Source organism: Malus domestica, chromosome 11, assembly GCF_042453785.1.
Source record: "Malus domestica chromosome 11, GDT2T_hap1".
In the NCBI taxonomy this organism is placed as follows: Eukaryota; Viridiplantae; Streptophyta; class Magnoliopsida; order Rosales; family Rosaceae; genus Malus; species Malus domestica.
Genome location: NC_091671.1, coordinates 25,298,201 through 25,319,393, shown reverse-complemented (window position 1 = coordinate 25,319,393; position 21,193 = coordinate 25,298,201). Strand labels below are relative to the sequence as shown.

Sequence of the window (21,193 nt, the reverse complement as noted above, 5' to 3'; positions counted from 1 at the left end):
CTTACGGCAGTCTTTGCTCCTTCATACATATCCTGTATAGCTTGGATATATGCTACTCGTACTCCTTTCTTCTCTAAAATCCTCCAAAGAATGTCTCTTGGGACCCTATCATACGCTTTTTCCAAATCTATAAAGACCATGTGTAAATCCTTTTTCCCATCTCTATATCTTTCCATCAATCTTCGTAAGAGATAGATTGCCTCCATGGTTGAGCGCCCTGGCATGAACCCGAATTGGTTGTCCGAAACCCGTGTCTCTTGCCTCAATCTATGCTCAATGACTCTCTCCCAGAGCTTCATTGTATGACTCATTAGCTTAATACCCCTATAGTTCATGCAATTTTGTACATCGCCCTTATTCTTGTAGATAGGCACCAAAGTGCTCATTCGCCACTCATTCGGCATCTTCTTCGTTTTCAAAATCCTATTGAAAAGGTTAGTGAGCCATGTTATATATGTCTCTCCTAAAACTTTCCACACTTCGATTGGTATATCGTCTGGGCCTACTGCTTTTCTATGCTTCATCTTCTTCAAAGCTACACCCACTTCTTCCTTCCGGATTCTACGATAAAAAGAGTAGTTTCTACACTCTTCTGAGTTACTCAACTCCCCTAAAGAAGCACTCCTTTCATGTCCTTCATTGAAAAGATTATGAAAATAACCTTTCCATCTGTCTTTAACCGCGTTCTCTGTAGCAAGAACCTTTCCATCCTCATCCTTGATGCATCTCACTTGGTTTAGGTCCCTTGTCTTCTTGTCCCTTGCTCTAGCTAGTTTATAGATATCCAACTCTCTTTCTTTGGTATCTAGTCGCTTATACATATCGTCATAAGCCGCTAACTTAGCTTCTCTCACAGCTTTCTTCGCCTCTTGCTTCGCTTTTCTATACCTTTCACCATTTTCATCGGTCCTATCCTTGTATAAGGCTTTACAACATTCCTTCTTAGCCTTCACCTTTGCTTGTACCTCCTTATTCCACCACCAAGATTCCTTTTGGTGTGGGGCAAAGCCCTTGGACTCTCCTAATACCTCTTTTGCTACTTTTCGGATACAACTAGCCATGGAATCCCACATTTGGTTAGCTTCCCCCTCTCTATCCCACACACACTGGGTGATTACTTTCTCTTTGAAAATGGCTTGTTTTTCTTCTTTTAGATTCCACCATCTAGTCCTTGGGCACTTCCAAGTCTTGTTCTTTTTTCTCACTCTTTTGATATGTACATCCATCACCAACAAGCGATGTTGATTAGCCACGCTCTCTCCTGGTATAACTTTGCAATCCTTACAAGTTATACGATCCCCTTTCCTCATTAGAAGAAAATCTATTTGTGTTTTTGACGACCCACTCTTGTAGGTGATCACATGTTCTTCTCTCTTCTTAAAGAAGGTGTTGGCTAAGACGAGATCATATGCCATTGCAAAATCTAAGATAGCTTCCCCATCCTCGTTTCTCTCCCCAAAACCATGGCCACCATGAAAACCTCCATAGTTGCCTGTCTCCCTGCCCACGTGTCCATTTAAATCTCCTCCTATAAATAACATCTCTATCTGAGCAATTCCTTGCACCAAGTCTCCAAGGTCTTCCCAAAATTTCTCCTTCGAACTCGTATCCAACCCTACTTGAGGTGCGTACGCACTAATCACATTGATAAGTTCTTGTCTTATTACAATCTTGATTGCCATGATTCTATCTCCTACCCTCTTGACATCTACAACATCTTGTGTCAAGGTCTTGTCCACGATGATGCCAACACCGTTTCTCGTTCTATTTGTGCCCGAATACCATAGTTTAAACCCTGAGTTTTCTAGATCCTTTGCCTTACGACCAACCCACTTAGTTTCTTGTAGGCACATAATATTTATCCTTCTCCTCACCATAACTTCTACTACTTCCATAGATTTTCCCGTCAAGGTTCCTATATTCCACGTTCCTAAACGCATTTTGCTCTCTTGAACTCTACCCTTCTGTCCTAGCTTCTTCACCCTTCCCCGTCTAATAGGATCAAAGTACTTCTTTTGTGTGTCCCGTGTAAAGTTGATAGGAGCATATGCTCCCAAACAACTTTGAGTGGAGTCGTTCGAAAAGAAGTTTCTATAGCCCCCTTGCTCATTTAACACTGCATCCGGGTGCCGATGGAGATACAACGACCCTTGCTCACTTATCACTGTGCTCAGGCCACACAGCGCGCCACTTACGGGTGACGCCCTAGGGCAATAAATATCATGGTGGCCTAGGGCAATAAATATCATGGAAACCAAATTCTGTTGCCATTATGTTTCCCAAGTTGTAAGAATCAACATTGGTTTTTAGTTTTACTCTCGATTGTTACAGATCTCACATAAATGCATTATGTATTCGGCGATACAATTTATCACTGCAACTATTCAGACAAGTTTCAAGTTTGCGCCCTAAAAATCCTGAGCCTAACAGGTTTCTTAAATGCCATTGCCAAATATGGGCACTAATAGGACATCAACAAGGACATAATAATTGATCCCAGACTCCAAAAAGCATTTGAGTGAAAGAAGCACATTAATGTGGGGATCCAAGTTAACAAAACTGAACTCAAGCTAAGAACATGCGAACCAGAAAAATCCACAAAGGCATAACGAAAAAGCTTCCCGCAATAGTCCTTCAAACTGGCATTTAATGTCTATGGCATACCCTCATGCATTACGCATAAAAATAATAATAATAATAATAATAATAATAATAATTTTTAATTTTTAATTTTAAAAATTAAAAAAAATTAAAAATTAAAAAACCTACTGTTTTCTTCTAGTTTTTGGCTGCATTCATCCAACAGAGTGCATGCAAAAGTAAAAGTAAAGTTGGGAGATTATGCAAAAATAGGTAAAGAAATTCATATGAAAACTCTATCTTCTAAAAAGCTAACGATCATAGTTCACAATTCACTACTGCATAGCCAATGCTAAATGTTAATCTAGTCCCAGGTAGTTTAGGTTCAGGGCTGCAATGAGGGGCAGGGAGCGCCTTAGTACACTATAAATCTTCAATTCAGTTGGAAGCTCAAGTGTCAATGCAATGGAAGCATAATCCATGGTTTCACCTGATATTGGTTAACCTGAGAGGAGAGAAAAACTCAGGCAAAATCTTTCCGATCTTAATGAGGAGTTCCACAGAAAATACCTGGCAACCACCTCGAAGAGCTTCCAAAACCAGGTACTTTACTAGTTCTCTGCTTATAGTGACATCCTTTAGATACTCTCTTGCTAAAATGATCTGCAACACGTAAATAAAATGTAAAAAATCAATCAAATTTCATCTCCCAACATCACAAAGTTCCGCAAGAACAACTATCACATATATCATGATATATTCAATGAAAAAAATCTATTGCCCACAAGTTATGGGTGCACATGCTTCTATGTAACTATACCAAATGTCCTTGAACATATCTAAAGAGTAAAGTTGGTAATCCAGTTTCATCAACATAGTTTCTTGCCTCCTTTTTACAACATCCTTTTCATTTCTCAAATAAATAAAACTTATCAATCATGTAGGGTGCAAATAAATGATGTTTAAATCTCAGTGACATTCTTCTATACTATGAGTATATGATAGTAATGTCAATACACCCAATGTCTCTCTATCTCATGAGAATAACAATCTAGCATGCAAAAGAAACCACTAACTTTTTCCTGCCTTTGTACCTGAGTTTTCACATATTCTGTTTCTTCTTCAACCATTTTAAAGACTTCAGAACTGTGCTCCTGAAATTGTGTTGCAATTGCCACAGCTGCAACACGATCATCGAAACCCATTTCAAAATCTGCACTGCAAAAGAAGTGTGCATCATTAGTAGAATGAGAAGCTTATAAAAAGAGAGAACTTGTTTCACTAGGTAAATACAAAATCTGTACCTCAAATTAATTGCAATGCGATCTAGTAAGTGTTCACGAACAGCTCCCTCTTCTGGGTTATAAGTAGCAATCAAGAGAGTCTTGCATGGGTGTCTAAAGCTGATTCCCTCCCTTTCCACGATATTAACTCCTTCAGTTAGTACGTTAAGAAGCAAATTACTTATACCCTCATCCAAAAGATTAATTTCATCAACGTATAATACACCTCAATGAGCTTCAGCGAGAAGGCCTGGCTGGAAAACAGTGATTCCTGTCTTCACAGACTCTTCAACATCAACAGAACCAATAAGTCTGTCCTCTGTGACTCCAAGTGGAATATACAATGTGAAAGTAGGGTATCTACATAAACGAAAATCATATGAATATGAAAAGATCTTTCCATGAAAAGTACCTGAACAAAAGGAGACCGGACAATCTGAGTCTTGATATTACCAGCAGAATCAAACTCAATGCAGTCAGGTAAAGTACTTTCCCACCCTTAAGAATTACAACCAAACCCTTATCATTGAAAGAGACTTGCACAAAATCAACTGGATAGTGAAAATAGAACATCTGATCAAAAGTACTTGCATTGGAATTTCTAGGGCATTAAAAGAGAAGTAAATATTTAAGCTTCAAATCAACAGCCACTACCCACTATTTCCGTCAAAACTGCGCATGGTACTGACTGGATGAGGATGGTTACAGGAAAGAAGGGTATGGGTCATCGTAAAGACATTGTGACAAGAAATGGACTAAACGGATCTAAGCATCATGAAAGAAAAAAAAATTGCAAGTTGTAAATGTGTTCCATTGATGTGTTTCTGGCTCAAATCATATCAATTGTATCAAACATTCCAAAAAAAAGTTCCATAACTTGTCATGTACCAAAAAGTTTGCAAACTGCATTAGCAAAAATTCATTTTGCTTTAGTCAAGAAAACCAAGGGAATCATGCCATCAACAGGGAGTTACCCCCTCTATCTATGTTAATCACAAAATAACCTGTAAGCTTTCAGTATCCTTACTCTTCAGGACAGGCGGGATCAGCATTTGCCATTGAACCAATGACTACTTCAATGGGTGGTAAAATAGCATGCAACCCACGTGCCATTACTGTCTTCGCTGTTCCTTACCTTCCAGAGATAGCAATACCTCCAATTTCAGTCTATAGCCCCAAGCAACAAAGCAGTTTTGATAGCATCCTACCCAACAAACAACAACAACAACAAAGCCTTTTCCCACTAAGTGGGGTCGGCTATATGAATCCTAGAACGCCATTGCGCTCGGTTTTGTGTCATGTCCTCCGTTAGATCCAAGTACTCTAAGTCTTTTCTTAGAGTCTCTTCCAAAGTTTTCCTAGGTCTTCCTCTACCCCTTCGGCCCTGAACCTCTTTTCCGTAGTCACATCTTCGAACCGGAGCGTCAGTAGGCCTTCTTTGCACATGCCCAAATCACCAGAACCGATTTTCTCTCATATTTCCTTCAATTTCGGCTACTCCTACTTTACCTCGGATATCCTCATTCCCAATCTTATCCTTTCTCGTGTGCCCACACATCCCAAAAAGCATCCTCCTCTCCGCTACACCCATTTTGTGTACGTGTTGATGCTTCACCGCCCAACATTCTATGCCATACAACATCGCTGGCCTTATTGCTGTCCTATAAAATTTTCCCTTGAGCTTCAGTGGCCTACGACGGTCACACAACACGCCGGATGCACTCTTACACTTCATCCATCCAGCTCGTATTCTATGGTTGAGATCTCCTTCTAATTCTCCGTTCTCTTGTAAGATAGATCCTAGGTAGCGAAAACGGTCGCTTTTTATGATCTTCGCTAGATTGCTCCGGTCATTAGTGTGGATAAGTATATAAATGGATAGAGATAGGAAAGCAAACACAAGATGTACGTGGTTCACCCATATTGGCTACATCCACGGAATAGAGGAGTTCTCATTAATTGTGAAGGGTTTACACAAGTACATAGGTTCAAGCTCTCCTTTAGTGAGTACAAGTGAATGATTTAGCACAAATGACATTAGGAAATATTGTGGGAGAATGATCTCGTAATCACGAAACTTCTAAGTATCGGAGTGTGGTATCGTCTTGACTTGCCTTATCTGTCTCATAGGTAGATGTGGCATCTTCTCTGGAAGTACTCTTCCTCCATCCAGGGGGTGGTATCTTTAACTGGTGGAGATGCACAAGGTAATGTATCAATTTCACTTGAAGCTTACTTGTAGTTTCAGGCTTGGTCAAGCGCGATACAAACCATGTAGTAGGAGTCTCCCAAGTCGTCGAGCTAGGGGATCTGCTGAAAGAGGTGACAGACAAGGTAAGCAATCAGAGCTCCGGCTGATTGTTCACCTTCTCCCCATCTTGCAGCAGCATGAAGGATAAAGAGAAGAAAAATGAGAAGAGATGATATGGGATATTTTTGCTTTTGAAGAAGTAACTTTCCACAGGCTTATTCTTGAACTGAGCTGGAGGGTTTTCTGGTTTCCTCCAGAGTATAAGGCCGACTGAAGAATTTGAGGGTCAAAACAAGTCCATCAAATCTAGAGTACGTTCGACCCTGCTGATATGGGATACTTTTGCTTTTGACAGAGTAATGGATGTATCGGCACGTGTGCTGTTACGCTTGTCTCCACATGCTTCCTTGTATCCTTCGCACTTGCCCTATCTGTTCCTCAAGCAAATGCGGTATCTTCCCTAGAAGCATAAGATGTTGAAGATGAGTACTCAAGAGCAATGCCAGGTAAGTAATCAGGTAAGGGGTTCCAGGCAGTCAGTTCCTGGCTGGAAGCTTGATTCCAAGTGCTCACTGATTGCTCTCTTTCTCCTTGTCTTGCAGGTAAGAACAAGGTCAAATGAAAAGACAGGGAAAAAGCATGATATGGGATACTCTTGCTTTTAACCCTGATGATATGAGATATTCTTGCTCTAGTATAGCTTGTTTGCAGAGGTATTATCGGGGGGAAAGAAAGCTGAATATTTCGAAAGGCTTCGTTGGGAGTGCCCTCTCAGATATGAGGAAGGGTTGAGCATTTTTGCAGGTCTGCCTGTCCGTTGGGGATGGAGGTCAACATATATAGGAGTCTCCCTAACAACAAGTAGTAATGCTATTCCTTTACCCTTCTTGGTCATAACACGGTAGTGGGAGCTACCAGCTTCACATGTTTTAACTCTGTCAGAGCACTTTGAAAAAGTGGTCTGTGGTATCTGGCTCTCGAGATTCGGAGAACGATGCCTCTTCTATTTTTAAGAAAGCAATCATGCTGGGGGTCTGGCTCTCGAGATTCGGAGAGCAGTGTCTCTTCGATTTTTGAGAGAGTAATCATGTTGGGAGTTTGGCTCTCGAGATTCGGAAGGCGGTGCCTCTTCGATTTTGGAGCAAGCAATCTTGTAGGGAGTGTTTTTTCGAATGTGAGTAAAGGTTGGGCATGTTTGCTAGTCTACCTTGCCACGAAGCACAGAGGTTGACACACATGGACTTTCCAATTATCCAGCAATGGTACTGTTCCTTTACCCTCTCTTCGATTTTGAGAAAGTAGTCATGTTGGAAGTCTGGCTCTCGAGATTTGGAGGACGGTGCCTCTTCGATTTTGGAGCAAGCAATCTTGTTGGGAGTGTTTTCTCGAATGTGAGTAAAGGTTGGGCATGTTTGCTAGTCTACCTTGCCACGAAGCACATAGGTTGACACACAGGGACTTTCCAATTATCCAGCATTGGTACTGTTCCTTTACCCTTGTGGGTAATAATATGGTAGCTAGACCTTCAAAATTTATGTGTCTAAACTTTGTTAGTGTTGTTTCTTTGCTATTCTTTTACCTTTCTTGGTTACAGCGATGTAGTGGGAGCTGCAAGCTTCACGTGCTCAACTTTGGCAGAGAACTTTGGCAAAGTTATCTGTGGTACCCATGAGCTATTGTTGCGTGTGGGAAGTGGGTGGTTGAACAGTAAGATTTATGTGCTTTCTACTTCACCAGAAGTCTTCGACAGAATGCCCATAATTTCCGCAAAGTTGAGTGTGCATGTGACAGGTGCTGACAAGGCTAGAAAAGTAAGGGCCTCTTCGATTTCTGAGATCGGCCCTCGTGGTCTCTGAGCAGCCCAGCTTTTGAGAAAGCGAGCGCCTCTTCGATTGATTCGGAAAACGATGCCTCTTTGATTTTTGAGAAAGCAATCATGCTGGGGGTCTGGCTCTCGAGATTCGGGGAGCGGTGTCTCTTTGATTTTTGAGAAAGTAATCATGTTGGGAGTCTGGCTCTCGAGATTCGGAGGGCGGTGCCTTTTCGATTTTGGAGCAAGCAATCTTGTTTGGAGTGTTTTCCCGAATGTGAGTAAAGGTTGGGCATGTTTGCTAGTCTACCTTGCCACGAAGCACAGAGGTTGACACACAGGGACTTTCTAATTATCCAGCAATGGTACTATTCCTTTACCCTCTCTTCGATTTTTGAGAAAGTAGTCATGTTGGGAGTCTGGCTCTCGAGATTCGGAGGACGGTGCCTATTCGATTTTGGAGCAAGCAATCTGATTGGGAGTGTTTTCTCAAATGTGAGTAAAGGTTGGGCATGTTTGCTAGTCTACCTTGCCACGAAGCACAGAGGTTGACACACAGGGACTTTCCAATTATCCAGCAGTGGTACTGTTCCTTTACCCTTGTGGGTAATAATATGGTAGCTAGACCTTCAAAATTTATGGGTATAAACTTTGTTAGTGCTGTTTCTTTGCTATTCTTTTACCCTTCTTGGTCAGAGCGATGTAGTGGGAGCTGCAAGCTTCACGTGCTCAACATTGGTAGAGAACTTTGGCAAAGTTATCTGTGGTACCAATGAGCTATTGTTGCGTGTGGGAAGTGGGTGATTGAACAGTAAGATTCATGTGTTTTCTACTTCCCCAGAAGTCTTCGACAGAATGCCCATAATTTCCGCAAAGCTGAGTGTGCGTGTGACAGGTGCTGACAAGGCTGGAAAAGTAGGTGCCTCTTCGATTTCTGAGATCGGCCCTCATGTTCTCTGAGGAGCCCAGCTTTTGAGAAAGCGAGCGCCTCTCTAAGCAGCCCAGCTTTTAAGAAAGCAAACGCTTCTTCGATTTCTGAGCAGGCGCCTCTTCGATTTCTGAAGCTTCGTCGAGTGCAGATTTTTATAGGGGCTGGCATTAAGTTCCAAAGCACACTTGAATCTCCACCAGTAGAAGCTTTATTTTTCCACTTCTAAGATCTTGATTTGTCCGACCTCTTCTCTCTTCAACACCTTTGAAAATGTCTGGCTCCTCTGACCGTCGTTTTGACGTCGTTTTGACTTGAACCTTGTTAAAGAGGCAGCCCCGCCTTCTCCAGACGACATATGGCGCCCATCCTTCGTCTCCCCTACTGGTCCTCTTACCGTTGGGGATTCCGTGATGAAGAATGATATGACCGCTGCGGTGGTGGCCAGGAACCTTCTCACTCCCAAAGATAACAGACTACTTTCCAAACGGTCTGATGAGTTAGCTGGTAAGGATTCGCTGGCTCTCAGTGTTCAGTGTGCAGGTTCTGTGTCTAATATGGCCCAACGCCTATTTGCTCGAACCCGCCAAGTTGAATCATTAGCGGCTGAAGTGATGAGTCTCAAACAGGAGATTAGAGGGCTCAAGCATGAGAATAAACAGTTGCACCGGCTCGCACATGACTATGCTACAAACATGAAGAGGAAGCTTGACCAGATGAAGGAAACTGATGGTCAGGTTTTACTTGATCATCAGAGATTTGTGGGTTTGTTCCAAAGGCATTTATTGCCTTTGTCTTCTGGGGCTGTACCGCGTAATGAAACTCCAAATGATCAACCTCTGATGCCTCCTCCTTCTAGGGTTCTGTCCAGTACTGGGGCTCCGAATGATCCCCCTCCGGTGCCTTCTCTTTCTGGGGCTCTACCGACTGCTGAGACTTCTCCTAAGCAACCTTTGTGAAGGCTCCTTCTAGTTTGTTTATTTTGACTCATGTATATGTACATATTTGTAGCTTATCGGGGATATCAATAAATAAGCTTTCCTTCATTTCAACGTATTGTGTTAAATACACCAAAGCCTTCTTCACTAAGTTCTTTGAATTTTCTTTTGTTGAAGCTTGTATGTTGAAGCTTTCTGAGTGGAGCATGTAGGTTGGGGCAGTGTTCCCTTAATTTCCCGAGTGAGGAAAACTTCTCGGTTGGAGACTTGGAAAATCCAAGTCACTGAGTGGGATCGGCTATATGAATCTTAGAACGCCATTGTGCTCGGTCTTGTGTCATATCCATTGTTAGATCCAAGTACTCTAAGTCTTTTCTTAGAGTCTCTTCCAAAGTTTTCCTAGGTCTTCCTCTACCCCTTCGGCCCTGAACCTCTGTCCCATAGTCGCATCTTCTAATCGGAGCGTTAGTAGGCCTTCTTTGCACATGTCCAAACCACCGTAACCGATTTTCTCTCATCTTTCCTTCAATTTCGGCTACTCCTACTTTACCCCGGATATCCTCATTCCTAATCTTATCCTTTTTCGTGTGCCCACACATCCAACGAAGCATCCTCATCTCCGCTACACCCATTTTGTGTACGTGTTGATGCTTCACCGCCCAACATTCTGTGCCATACAGCATCGCCGGCCTTATTGCCGTCCTATAAAATTTTCCCTTGAGCTTCAGTGGCATACGGCGGTCACACAACACGCCGGATGCACTCTTCCACTTCATCCATCCAGCTTGTATTCTATGGTTGAGATCTCCATCTAATTCTCCGTTCTTTTGCAAGATAGATCCTAGGTAACGAAAACGATCGCTCTTTGGTATTTCTTGATCTCCGATCCTCACCCCTAACTCGTTTTGGCCTCCATTTGCACTGAACTTGCACTCCATATATTCTGTCTTTGATCGGCTTAGGCGAAGACCTTTAGATTCCAACACTTCTCTCCAAAGGTTAAGCTTTGCATTTACCCCTTCCTGAGTTTCATCTATCAACACTATATCGTCTGCGAAAAGCATACACCAAGGAATATCATCTTGAATATGTCCTATTAACTCATCCATTATCAACGCAAAAAGGTAAGGACTTAAGGATGAGCCTTGATGTAATCCTACAGTTATGGGAAAGCTTTCGGTTTGTCCTTCATGAGTTCTTACGGCAGTCTTTGCTCCTTCATACATATCCTTTATAGCTTGGATATATGCTACTCGTACTCCTTTCTTCTCTAAAATCCTCCAAAGAATGTCTCTTGGGACCCTATCATACGCTTTTTCCAAATCTATAAAGACCATGTGTAAATCCTTTTTCCCATCTCTATATCTTTCCATCAATCTTCGTAAGAGATAGATTGCCTCCATGGTTGAGCGTCCTGGCCTGAACCCGAATTGGTTGTCCGAAACCCGTGTCTCTTGCCTCAATCTATGCTCAATGACTTTCTCCCCAGAGCTTCATTGTATGACTCATTAGCTTAATACCCCTATAGTTCATGCAATTTTGTACGTCGCCCTTATTCTTGTAGATAGGCACCAAAGTGCTCGTTCGCCACTCATTTGGCATCTTCTTCGTTTTCAAAATCCTATTGAAAAGGTCAGTGAGCCATGTTGTACCTGTCTCTCCCAAAACTTTGCACACTTCGATTGGTATATCGTCTGGGCCTATTGCTTTTCTATGCTTCATCTTCTTCAAAGCTACAACCACTTCTTCCTTCCGGATTCGACGATAAAAAGAGTAGTTTCTACACTCTTCTGAGTTACTCAACTCCCCTAAAGAAGCACTCCTTTCATGTCCTTCATTGAAAAGATTATGAAAATAACCTCTCCATCTGTCTTTAACCGCGTTCTCTGTAGCAAGAACCTTTCCATCCTCATCCTTGATGCACCTCACTTGGTTTAGGTCTCTTGTCTTCTTTTCCCTTGCTCTAGCTAGTTTATAGATATCCAACTCTTCTTCTTTGGTATCTAGTCGTTTATACATATCGTCGTAAGCCGCTAACTTAGCTTCTCTGACAGCTTTCTTCGCCTCTTGCTTCGCTTTTCTATATCTTTCACCATTTTCATCGGTCCTCTCCTTGTATAAGGCTTTACAACATTCCTTCTTAGCCTTCACCTTTGTTTGTACCTCCTCATTCCACCACCAAGATTCCTTTTGGTGTGGGGCAAAGCCCTTGGACTCTCCTAATACCTCTTTTGCTACTTTTCGGATACAACTAGCCATGGAATCCCACATTTGGCTAGCTTCCCCCTCTCTATCCCACACACATTGGGTGATTACCTTCTCTTTGAAAATGGCTTGTTTTTCTTCTTTTAGATTCCACCATCTAGTCCTTGGGCAGTTCCAAGTCTTGTTCTTTTGTCTCACTCTTTTGATATGTACATCCATCACCAACAAGCGATGTTGATTAGCCACGCTCTCTCCTGGTATAACTTTGCAATCCTTACAAGTTATACAATCCCCTTTCCTCATTAGAAGAAAATCTATTTGTGTTTTTGACGACCCACTCTTGTAGGTGATCACATGTTCTTCTCTCTTCTTAAAGAAGGTGTTAGCTAAGAAGAGATCATATGCCATTGCAAAATCCAAGATAGCTTCCCCATCCTCGTTTCTCTCCCCAAAACCATGGCCACCATGAAAACCTCCATAGTTGCCTGTCTCCCTGCCCACGTGTCCATTTAAATCTCCTCCTATAAATAACTTCTCCGTCTGAGCAATTCCTTGCACCAAGTCTTCAAGGTCTTCCCAAAATTTCTCCTTCAAACTCGTATCCAACCCTACTTGAGGTGCGTACGCACTAATCACATTGATAAGTTCTTGTCCTATTACAATCTTGATTGCCATGATTCTATCTCCTACCCTCTTGACATCTACAACATCTTGTGTCAAGGTCTTGTCCACGATGATGCCAACACCGTTTCTCGTTCTATTTGTGCCCGAATACCAAAGTTTAAACCCTGAGTTTTCTAGATCCTTCGCCTTACGACCAACCCACTTAGTTTCTTGTAGGCACATAATATTTATCCTTCTCCTCACCATAACTTCCACTACTTCCATAGATTTTCCCGTTAAGGTTCCTATATTCCACGTTCCTAAACGTATTTTGCTCTCTTGAACTCTACCCTTCTGTCCTAGCTTCTTCACCCTCCCCCGTCTAATAGGATCAAAGTACTTCTTTTGTGTGTCCCGTGTAAAGTTGATAGGAGCATATGCTCCCAAACAACTTTGAGTGGAGTCGTTCGAAAAGAAGTTTATATGGCCCCCTTGCTCATTTAACACTGCATCCGGGTGCCGATGGAGATACAGCGACCCTTGTTCACTTATCACTGTGCTCGGGCCACACAGCGCGCCACTTACGGGTGACGCCCTAGCTTTAGCGCGATTTCGTTCTGGATTCATTTTCATAAGGATTCGACGTGATCATGGAGTGCCGGCTGTCGACTACCTGACGCCCTCCCCCTCCTCCTTTATCCGGGCTTGGGACTCTTAAATCGATTACAGAGAAAAAAAAAAAAAAACCCGAGCAGCATCAACAGCCTTTTTGCATACATTAACATTTTGGTCAACCAATTTATATGATAGGAACCGTAAATTGGTAGTATGACAAAAGGGGATCACCAAAAATCTTGACAATTACCTGAAACTACCATTCCACCTCTTTTCAATTGTGAAGCATACATGTATTCACTATCAAATGCTTATATACATGATCGAACCTATCCAAAAAAAAGTCGTTGGAAAATCGTAAACTAAGAGGAATGACTTACAAGCTTCTGTCTCCGTACTACATGCAATGAATGTATAGCTTGGATACCAGACTTGCTCCTAGCTCAAGCTTCGCCGGACAAAAAAAAAAAAAAAATATTCACAAAAAATGTGCATAGATGCAGTAATTAGCCAATAGTAGAAGTTGATAGTTATCCAAGGCTTTCTATATACTAAACCCTGCAAAATTTTTATTCAGCCAGCTGATTTGGAATAGGAAAAAATAAAATAAAACAGAATTCAATTGACACACACTCAAAATCTGTACAGTATCTCTCAATCCACCCCTACCGTCTAATCCTGAAAATATGGACACGCAACTAATTAAACTCATTATAAATGCAATTAAAAACGAATGTTTATAAATGCATAGTAATGGAAGAAAAATATATATTGAAAATAATTAACAATTACCAGTCCAAAAGATGTAAAGAGTTTCAGTGGACATGAGTGCGCAATTCCATCTATATTTTGGTCAACGCACTAAAGCTATGGAAGCATCACTCTGTTTGCATCACTTTCGTTAAACATTTTAGCAATCCTTTTGAACCCTCATACTGAAGAAGTTATCGTTCTATAAGCTTAAAAGGTTGATAGGACACTGATCGTAGAGTCTCCGGAACAATTCATTGTTGGATGACAAGAACACTGTCCATCACTTGTCAACATTTTAAACCCACCCCCACCCCTATTTTAAGACAAGACGGTATTTTAAAATACTGAAATAATGTAGGGGTGGAACTTGGGTGCAAGGGGGCGGGCACAATGCCGTGGCAACTGGCTAATCCACATATGCAACAGTTTAACAAAAAATACCCCCATTTATGGAAAATTCAGCTACAAGATTATTCCTGACGAAATGTATACCAAGCGTATAGCGTCCAATCCACAAAACACCACATTTATGAAAAAACCATTCCAACATCATAATATTAACACTTAACACTTAAAGGAAGTGTCTTTCATAGGAAATGGAGTCGAAGCTCTTTTCTGGAGAGAGTAAGGCGCCGTTTCCAGACTCAATAGTGGCAGCAGCCGCAGAAGCAGTAATGCGAATGCGAGTGGGACGGCTCTCGAAACATTTTGCACTGAAAGAAGAAGACGGAGAAGAAGAAAAGGAAGGCGAGAGGAGAAGAGGGTGCTGTAATCTGAAAACGAGAACAAGTGCGGAAGAAGATTGAAGGTGTGGGAGAGATGTACATGGTGAAGATGTTAGTGAGAAAGCCATTGAATTGAAATTGGAGACGAGAGGAGACAGCTGATGTGAGTGTGATAAACAGGTGCGTGTTGCTCTCTTATCTTTCTACATAATCTGTTTCCATTATTAAGGGCAATATTGTAAATTCATCTTCTAGGGATAATCTGTTAGTTTGTTATTATTAGTTTTCCCTTGATTAGAAAGTTGTTATGATTGTGTTAGTCTCACAACTTGTATATATACTTAGATTGTAACCTTATTCATTTGTGAAATGAAAATACATTTTCTTAATATGGTATCACTTGCCCTAGTCTGACGACCTCTCTATTCGATCCCAAAATCTTCCCACTTCTCTGCTTCTCTCTATGTTCTTCTCTTTGCGCCTTCTTGCAGATTGATCATCTCCGATCTTGATCGTCTTTGATCTTGTGTATCTTCGATCTTGATTTTCTGTCTGTGTTCTTCTCTTCTTTGTATCTTTGGCCATGTCGACTGTCGCCTTTCCCTCCTCGGCATCGGATTCTCACATTCTTCCACCGACTAAATCTTTAAACCCTAATTCTTCAAACTCCACCTCAATTACAATTCAGAACATCGGATCTATGGTTCCGATTAAGCTCACCATTACCAATTACCTGACATAGAGTGCTTTTTTCGCTTCGATTTTTCGTCGATACAATTTCACAGGTCTGATTAATGGCTCTTCGCCGGTGCCACCTCAATTTCTCACTGATTCCTCAGGAAATCGCAGTCTTAATCCAATGTATGTTGCTTGGTTTGAAAATGATCAAAACATTCTCATCTGGATCAATTCAACTATCTCGGAATCTCTAATTCCTTATATTGTTGGAGTTTCCTCTGCTCGAGAACTATGGGCCAAATTGGAGTCACGTCTTGTAGCTGCCTCACACTTTCACATCCACGAACTCAGATCTCGACTTCGTAGTCTCACCAAAGGATATCTCATAGCTGCTCAATATCTTCAACGCATTGAGGAGATCGTTGATGCTCTTGCTAGTGTTAGTGTTCCAGTTGAAGATTCTGAATTAATCTTTGTGATTCTTCATGGCTTACCTCCCGAATTTGACTCCTTTATGGATGCCATTCAGCTTCGTCTCGGTTCAACTACTATTGATGAGTTACATGGTTTGCTCCTTAGCAAAGAGATCCAACTAAACAATCACAAGCAAAGTGCACCAATGTCTTCTTTTTAGGCCTACAACACCTTCACTGGTCTTCTACATGTGCCTCTGACTTCTATCTCTCAAGGCTATGTTGCCCAGCATTCGTCCTCTTTCAACAATCAAAATCGTGGCCTGGATTGCAACTTTACTCGGAGCAACCATAATAATCGTGGCAATTTTAGGCAAACTAACAATCAGAGGTTCACAAATTTCAATTGAGGCAACAATCAGCGTTCAAATCGTGGAGCTCGAAAAAAAATTTCATCAAACATGAAACTTTCTTGTCAGTTATGTCATCAATTTGACCATGAAGCTTGCAACTGTCCTCATCGTATGGATCCTTACTATAATGGCAAGTAATCCCAAACTACCTTGGTTGCCAACACCTCCAATCCTTCTTTTCCATGGATTGTTTACTCTGGTGCCACCTCTCATATAACCAACAACTATGCCACTCTCCAGAATCCTGAAGCATACACAGGCCTTGAACAAGTGTACATTGGTGATGGCAAAGGTTTGCCTATCACTCACTCTGGCTTTTATTCTATTACTACTTCACATAGTAATTTTGCACTAAAAAATGTGTTATATGTGCTTGATCTAAAACATAATCTCCTCTATGCAAATCAATTTCTAATTGATAATCAATGTTCCATGCATTTTAATCCCTCTCACTTCACTGTGAAGGATCTTTCTTCAGGGATGATGCATTTTAAAGGTCATGTCAAGCATGGTTTCTATCCATTTTATCAACCTTCTCACACTGATGACAAACATATAACACTCACTGCTACTACAAAAGCTTCCAGGACTCTGTGGCATGGACGGTTAGGCCATCCTTCAGTCAAGATTCTAAATAAGCTAGCTTCTCAATCTTGTATCTCTATGTTACAGAATAAGACTACATCCTTTGCTCAGCTTGTGCATTAGGAAAGTGTTCTAGGCTGCCATTTGTATCCACCATTTGTACCACAAAGAAACCATTAAAACTCATTCATACAGATGTTTGGGGACCCTCCCCTATAGCTTTTCAGGATGGTTTCAGGTATTATGTCATATTTGTGGATGATTTTACTCGATATTGTTGGCTTTACCCTCGAAGATACAAATCTGATGTAATATCCGTCTTCATGCAATATAAATCCTTGCTTGAAAATGTTCTGTGCACAAAAATTATTACTTTGAGATCTGATTCTGGTGGTGAATTCATGAGCACTATGTTATCTAATTTCTTAGAAAAACATGGCATCCAACATCAGTTGTCCTGTCCACACACCCCAGAACAAAATGGATGTGTAGAACGTAAACACATGCATCTTGTGGAAACTGCACAGACTCTTTTTGCAGCATCTAAAGTTCCTCACTTATATTAGGTCGATGTCTTTGCAATTGCAATCTATCTCATTAATAGGTTGCATACTTTATCTCGACCTTCACCTTGGGAGTCTCTTTTTAAGAATGTGCCTCGTTATAACACACTGAAAGTCTTTGGCTGCCTATGCTTCCCATGGTTGAAGCCTTATACCTCATCTAAGTTGGATGCTAAGAGCAAACCTTATGTTTTCTTGGGCTATAGTCTCAACCAGAGGGGGTACAAATGCCTTAATCCAGTTACAGGGAGACTTTACATCTCTCAGCACATGCTATTTGATGAAAGCATCTTTCCATTCCATGAACTTCATCATTCCTCCACTCATTCCAAACCTCAATCTACCACTCCATTTTCTGCCATTCCATCCTCCTTAACCTTTACCTCAATTACTCCAACATCACCACCACTTACAATATCTGCAGAATCCTCTCCTCCACATCAACATGTTTCTCCACATATTTCTACACCTTCATTAGATTCATCAACCCAAAATCATTCCCCACCACCATTTAACCTTCATCCTATGCAAACCCGATCTAAGTCCGGTATATACAAGCTTAAAGCTCTCATTGCAACCAAACATCCTCTCCCATCTCATCTTTCACCAGGTTATGTTCCCACAACCTATCTCCAAGCCTCTAAACATCAACATTGGCGCCATGCAATGCATGAGGAATTTAATGCTCTCCTAAACACTGGCACATGGTCTTTTGTTCCTCCACATTCCTCTCAAAATATTGTAGGCTGCAAATGGGTTTTTCGGATCAAACGAAAACCTAATGGAGCTATTGACTGATATAAGGCCTGGCTTATTGCTAAGGGCTTTCACAAACAGGAAGTTCTCGACTACACTGAGACATTTAGTCCTATGGCTAAACCTGTGACAATTCGACTTCTACTTACTTTGGCTGCTCAATTTGACTGGTTCTTGAATCAACTTGATGTTAGCAACATCTTTTTGCATAGCAATCTCTCTGAATCTGTTTTTATGCAGCAGCCTCATGGATTTGCAGATTCCACCAAACCACATCATGTATGTCAGCTTCATAAGTCCTTATATGGCCTGAAACAGGCTCCCCGAGCCTGGTATGATAAACTGCATGCTGCCCTTCATTCACATGGATTTGTTAGTTCTCAAAGTGATCACTCACTCTTTGTCAAAACGGACCCTTCCTTGGTATTCATTTTGGTTTATGTGGATGGTATTTTGGTTACTGGTCCTTCATCTGTCTATTGCCAAGCTGTGATCAAACAACTCAGCACCACGTTTCCCATTAAGGATCTTGGAGCTTTACACTATTTTCTTGGCATTGAGGTCAATAGGTCTTCTAATGGTATCTTCTTATCTCACACAAAATACATCCTGGATTTGCTTACTAAAGCAAACATGGTTGGTGCTAAACCCTTCAGCACACCACTCAGTACCTCCAAACTTGATCATGACTCTCCTCCTCTTGAGAATGTTTCCGAGTATCGGTTTTTAGTTGGTGCTCTCCAATATCTAACCTGGACAAGACCAGACTTTAGTTTTGTTGTCAATCTTGTATGCGAATTCATGCATACTCCCTGAGTGTCTCACTTCCAAGCTGTTAAGCGAATCCTCAGGTATCTTAAGGGCACTATTGATCTTGGCCTCTGATTTTCTAAATGTTCCTTACATCCCTTTATCACGGCCTTCTCTGATGCTGACTAGGCCTGTTGTGAGTTAGATAGGTGATCTACTAGAGGTTATTGCATTTTTCTGGGCAACTCAATTATCAGTTGGAGTGCTAAAAAGCAACCAACTGTTGCTCACTTTTTTACAGAGGCAGAATATTGATCCCTTGCAAATACTGCCTCTGAAATTACTTGGATTTGTAAATTGCTCACTGATATTGGGTATTCTCTGCCTTGTTCTCCTCAACTTTGGTGTGATAATGTAGCTACTATATCCCTTGCTAAGAATCCTGTTTTTCATGCTCAGACAAAACATGTAGAGATTGATTATCATTACATCCGAGAAAAGGTCTTGGCAAAGTAAGTCTCTATTCACTTCATTTGCACACAAAACCAGGTGGCTGATATCTGTACCAAATCTATTTCCAAGACCAAATTTTTATTTCTCTGAGACAAACTTCAACTTTGAGTTCCCTAGTTTCGTTTGGGGGGGGGGGGATATTAAGGGCAATATTGTAAATTCATCTTCTAGGGATAATAGATGTTAAGGAAAACTGTTAGTTTGTTATTATTAGCTTTCCTTTGATTAGAAAGTTATGATTGTGTTAGTCTCACAACTTGTATATATACTTAGATTGTAACCTTATTCATTTGTGAAATGAAAATACATTTTCTCAATATCTGTAACCGCGACAGTGAGTGAGATTATAATATGTAGGAGGCGTGATCGTGAAAGTGATTTGTGGAGGATTTTTATGAGACATGTACAGTATTACTGTGTCTTATGTTATTTAAATTACCTATTAATCAAACTCTTTTTGTCAATTAAAAAAGGGTGAAAAATATGGGAGCCTTACATATAGAGACAAAAATATATGCTATATTTCACACAACTCCACACCTTTTAAAACATTACAAGGAGGGACAAAAAACTCAATAACAGAAAACAAAGCCCGACCCAAAAAGAAACGGGCCGACTAAATCACGATCCATGCCACTTGACTATAACCGTTAATAAACGACCACATTAACCACTACATGACAAAAAATCATAAAAACTACCCTGTTCCTTTCCCTTTTCCATTCAATACCCGCATTACTCTTCCCCAAACCTCTATCATTTAAAAAATCCTATCACGCAAAAGATACTTCCCTAGAAACCCTAAAATCTCCATAGTTTCCGATACTTTCAAGCCGGATTTTTAGTAAAATGATTCACAAGTTTAGCCGGATTCCCATAAAAGATCAGTGTTTCAAAGGTTTTCCTATTACTCAAAATCGTCCTTTTTGCATGATTATATTTCAAACTTTGTCAAATACGAATGCATTATCAAAGTTTTGGATGCATTATTAAGTGTTTTTGCACTTCTTTGTGCAAAAGAAAACTGTAAAAAACGCATGCATTATCTAGTGTTTTTTGCACTTGATTTTACAAAAAACTTAGTGTTCCAGTTCGTGAAAAAACAATTTTCGTGTTTTAGATGTTTCAGTTTCGCTTGTTTAGTTTATATGTATACCGATTTTGCACTTTGTATTGATGCTGCACTTGTAAAAAATGCATGCATTTTCAAGTGTTTGCTGCACTTTAAACTGATGCTACACTTTATAAATTAATTATGGTTGTACTTTCTGTTTGTAAATTGATTCTTAAACATCTGAAAAAGAAAATGAATATGCATCTAAATTTTGTAAGTAAAAACATTAACCGTCTAGCTTCGATGCTGCACTTTGAATTGATGCTGCACTTTGTAAATTAATTTTGGTTCTACATTCTGTTTGTAAATTGGTTCAACACAATTATGCATTTACATTGTGTGTTAACAACCAATTCTGCATCTACCTTGTTTGTTAAGTGATGGTGCATCTACTTGTGCGCTAAGCAATGATGCATATAACTTGCGTGCTAAATGATGGTGCATATAACTGATGTTGCATACTAATTATGTTATATTTGATGTTGCATACTAATTCTTGTATAAGTAATAATGTATGCTAAAAACTTAGTCTGGTATAATTAATGATGCATACTAATATTCTGGTATAACTGATACTGCATACTAATATTATGTTATAACTGATGCTATATACTAATATTCTGTTATAAGTGATGTTGCATACTAATTATGTTATAACTGATACTGCATACTAAGTTTGGTATAACTGATGTTGCATACTAAGTCTGAAATTTTTGA

General features: G+C 40.6%; 1 pseudogene; it reads right to left on the bottom strand.

The window, feature by feature from the left end:
• Positions 1–14,819, bottom strand: part of LOC103422956 (magnesium-chelatase subunit ChlD, chloroplastic-like) — a 38,652-nt pseudogene extending 23,833 nt beyond the window's left edge.
• Positions 14,820–21,193: the final 6,374 nt, after the last annotated feature.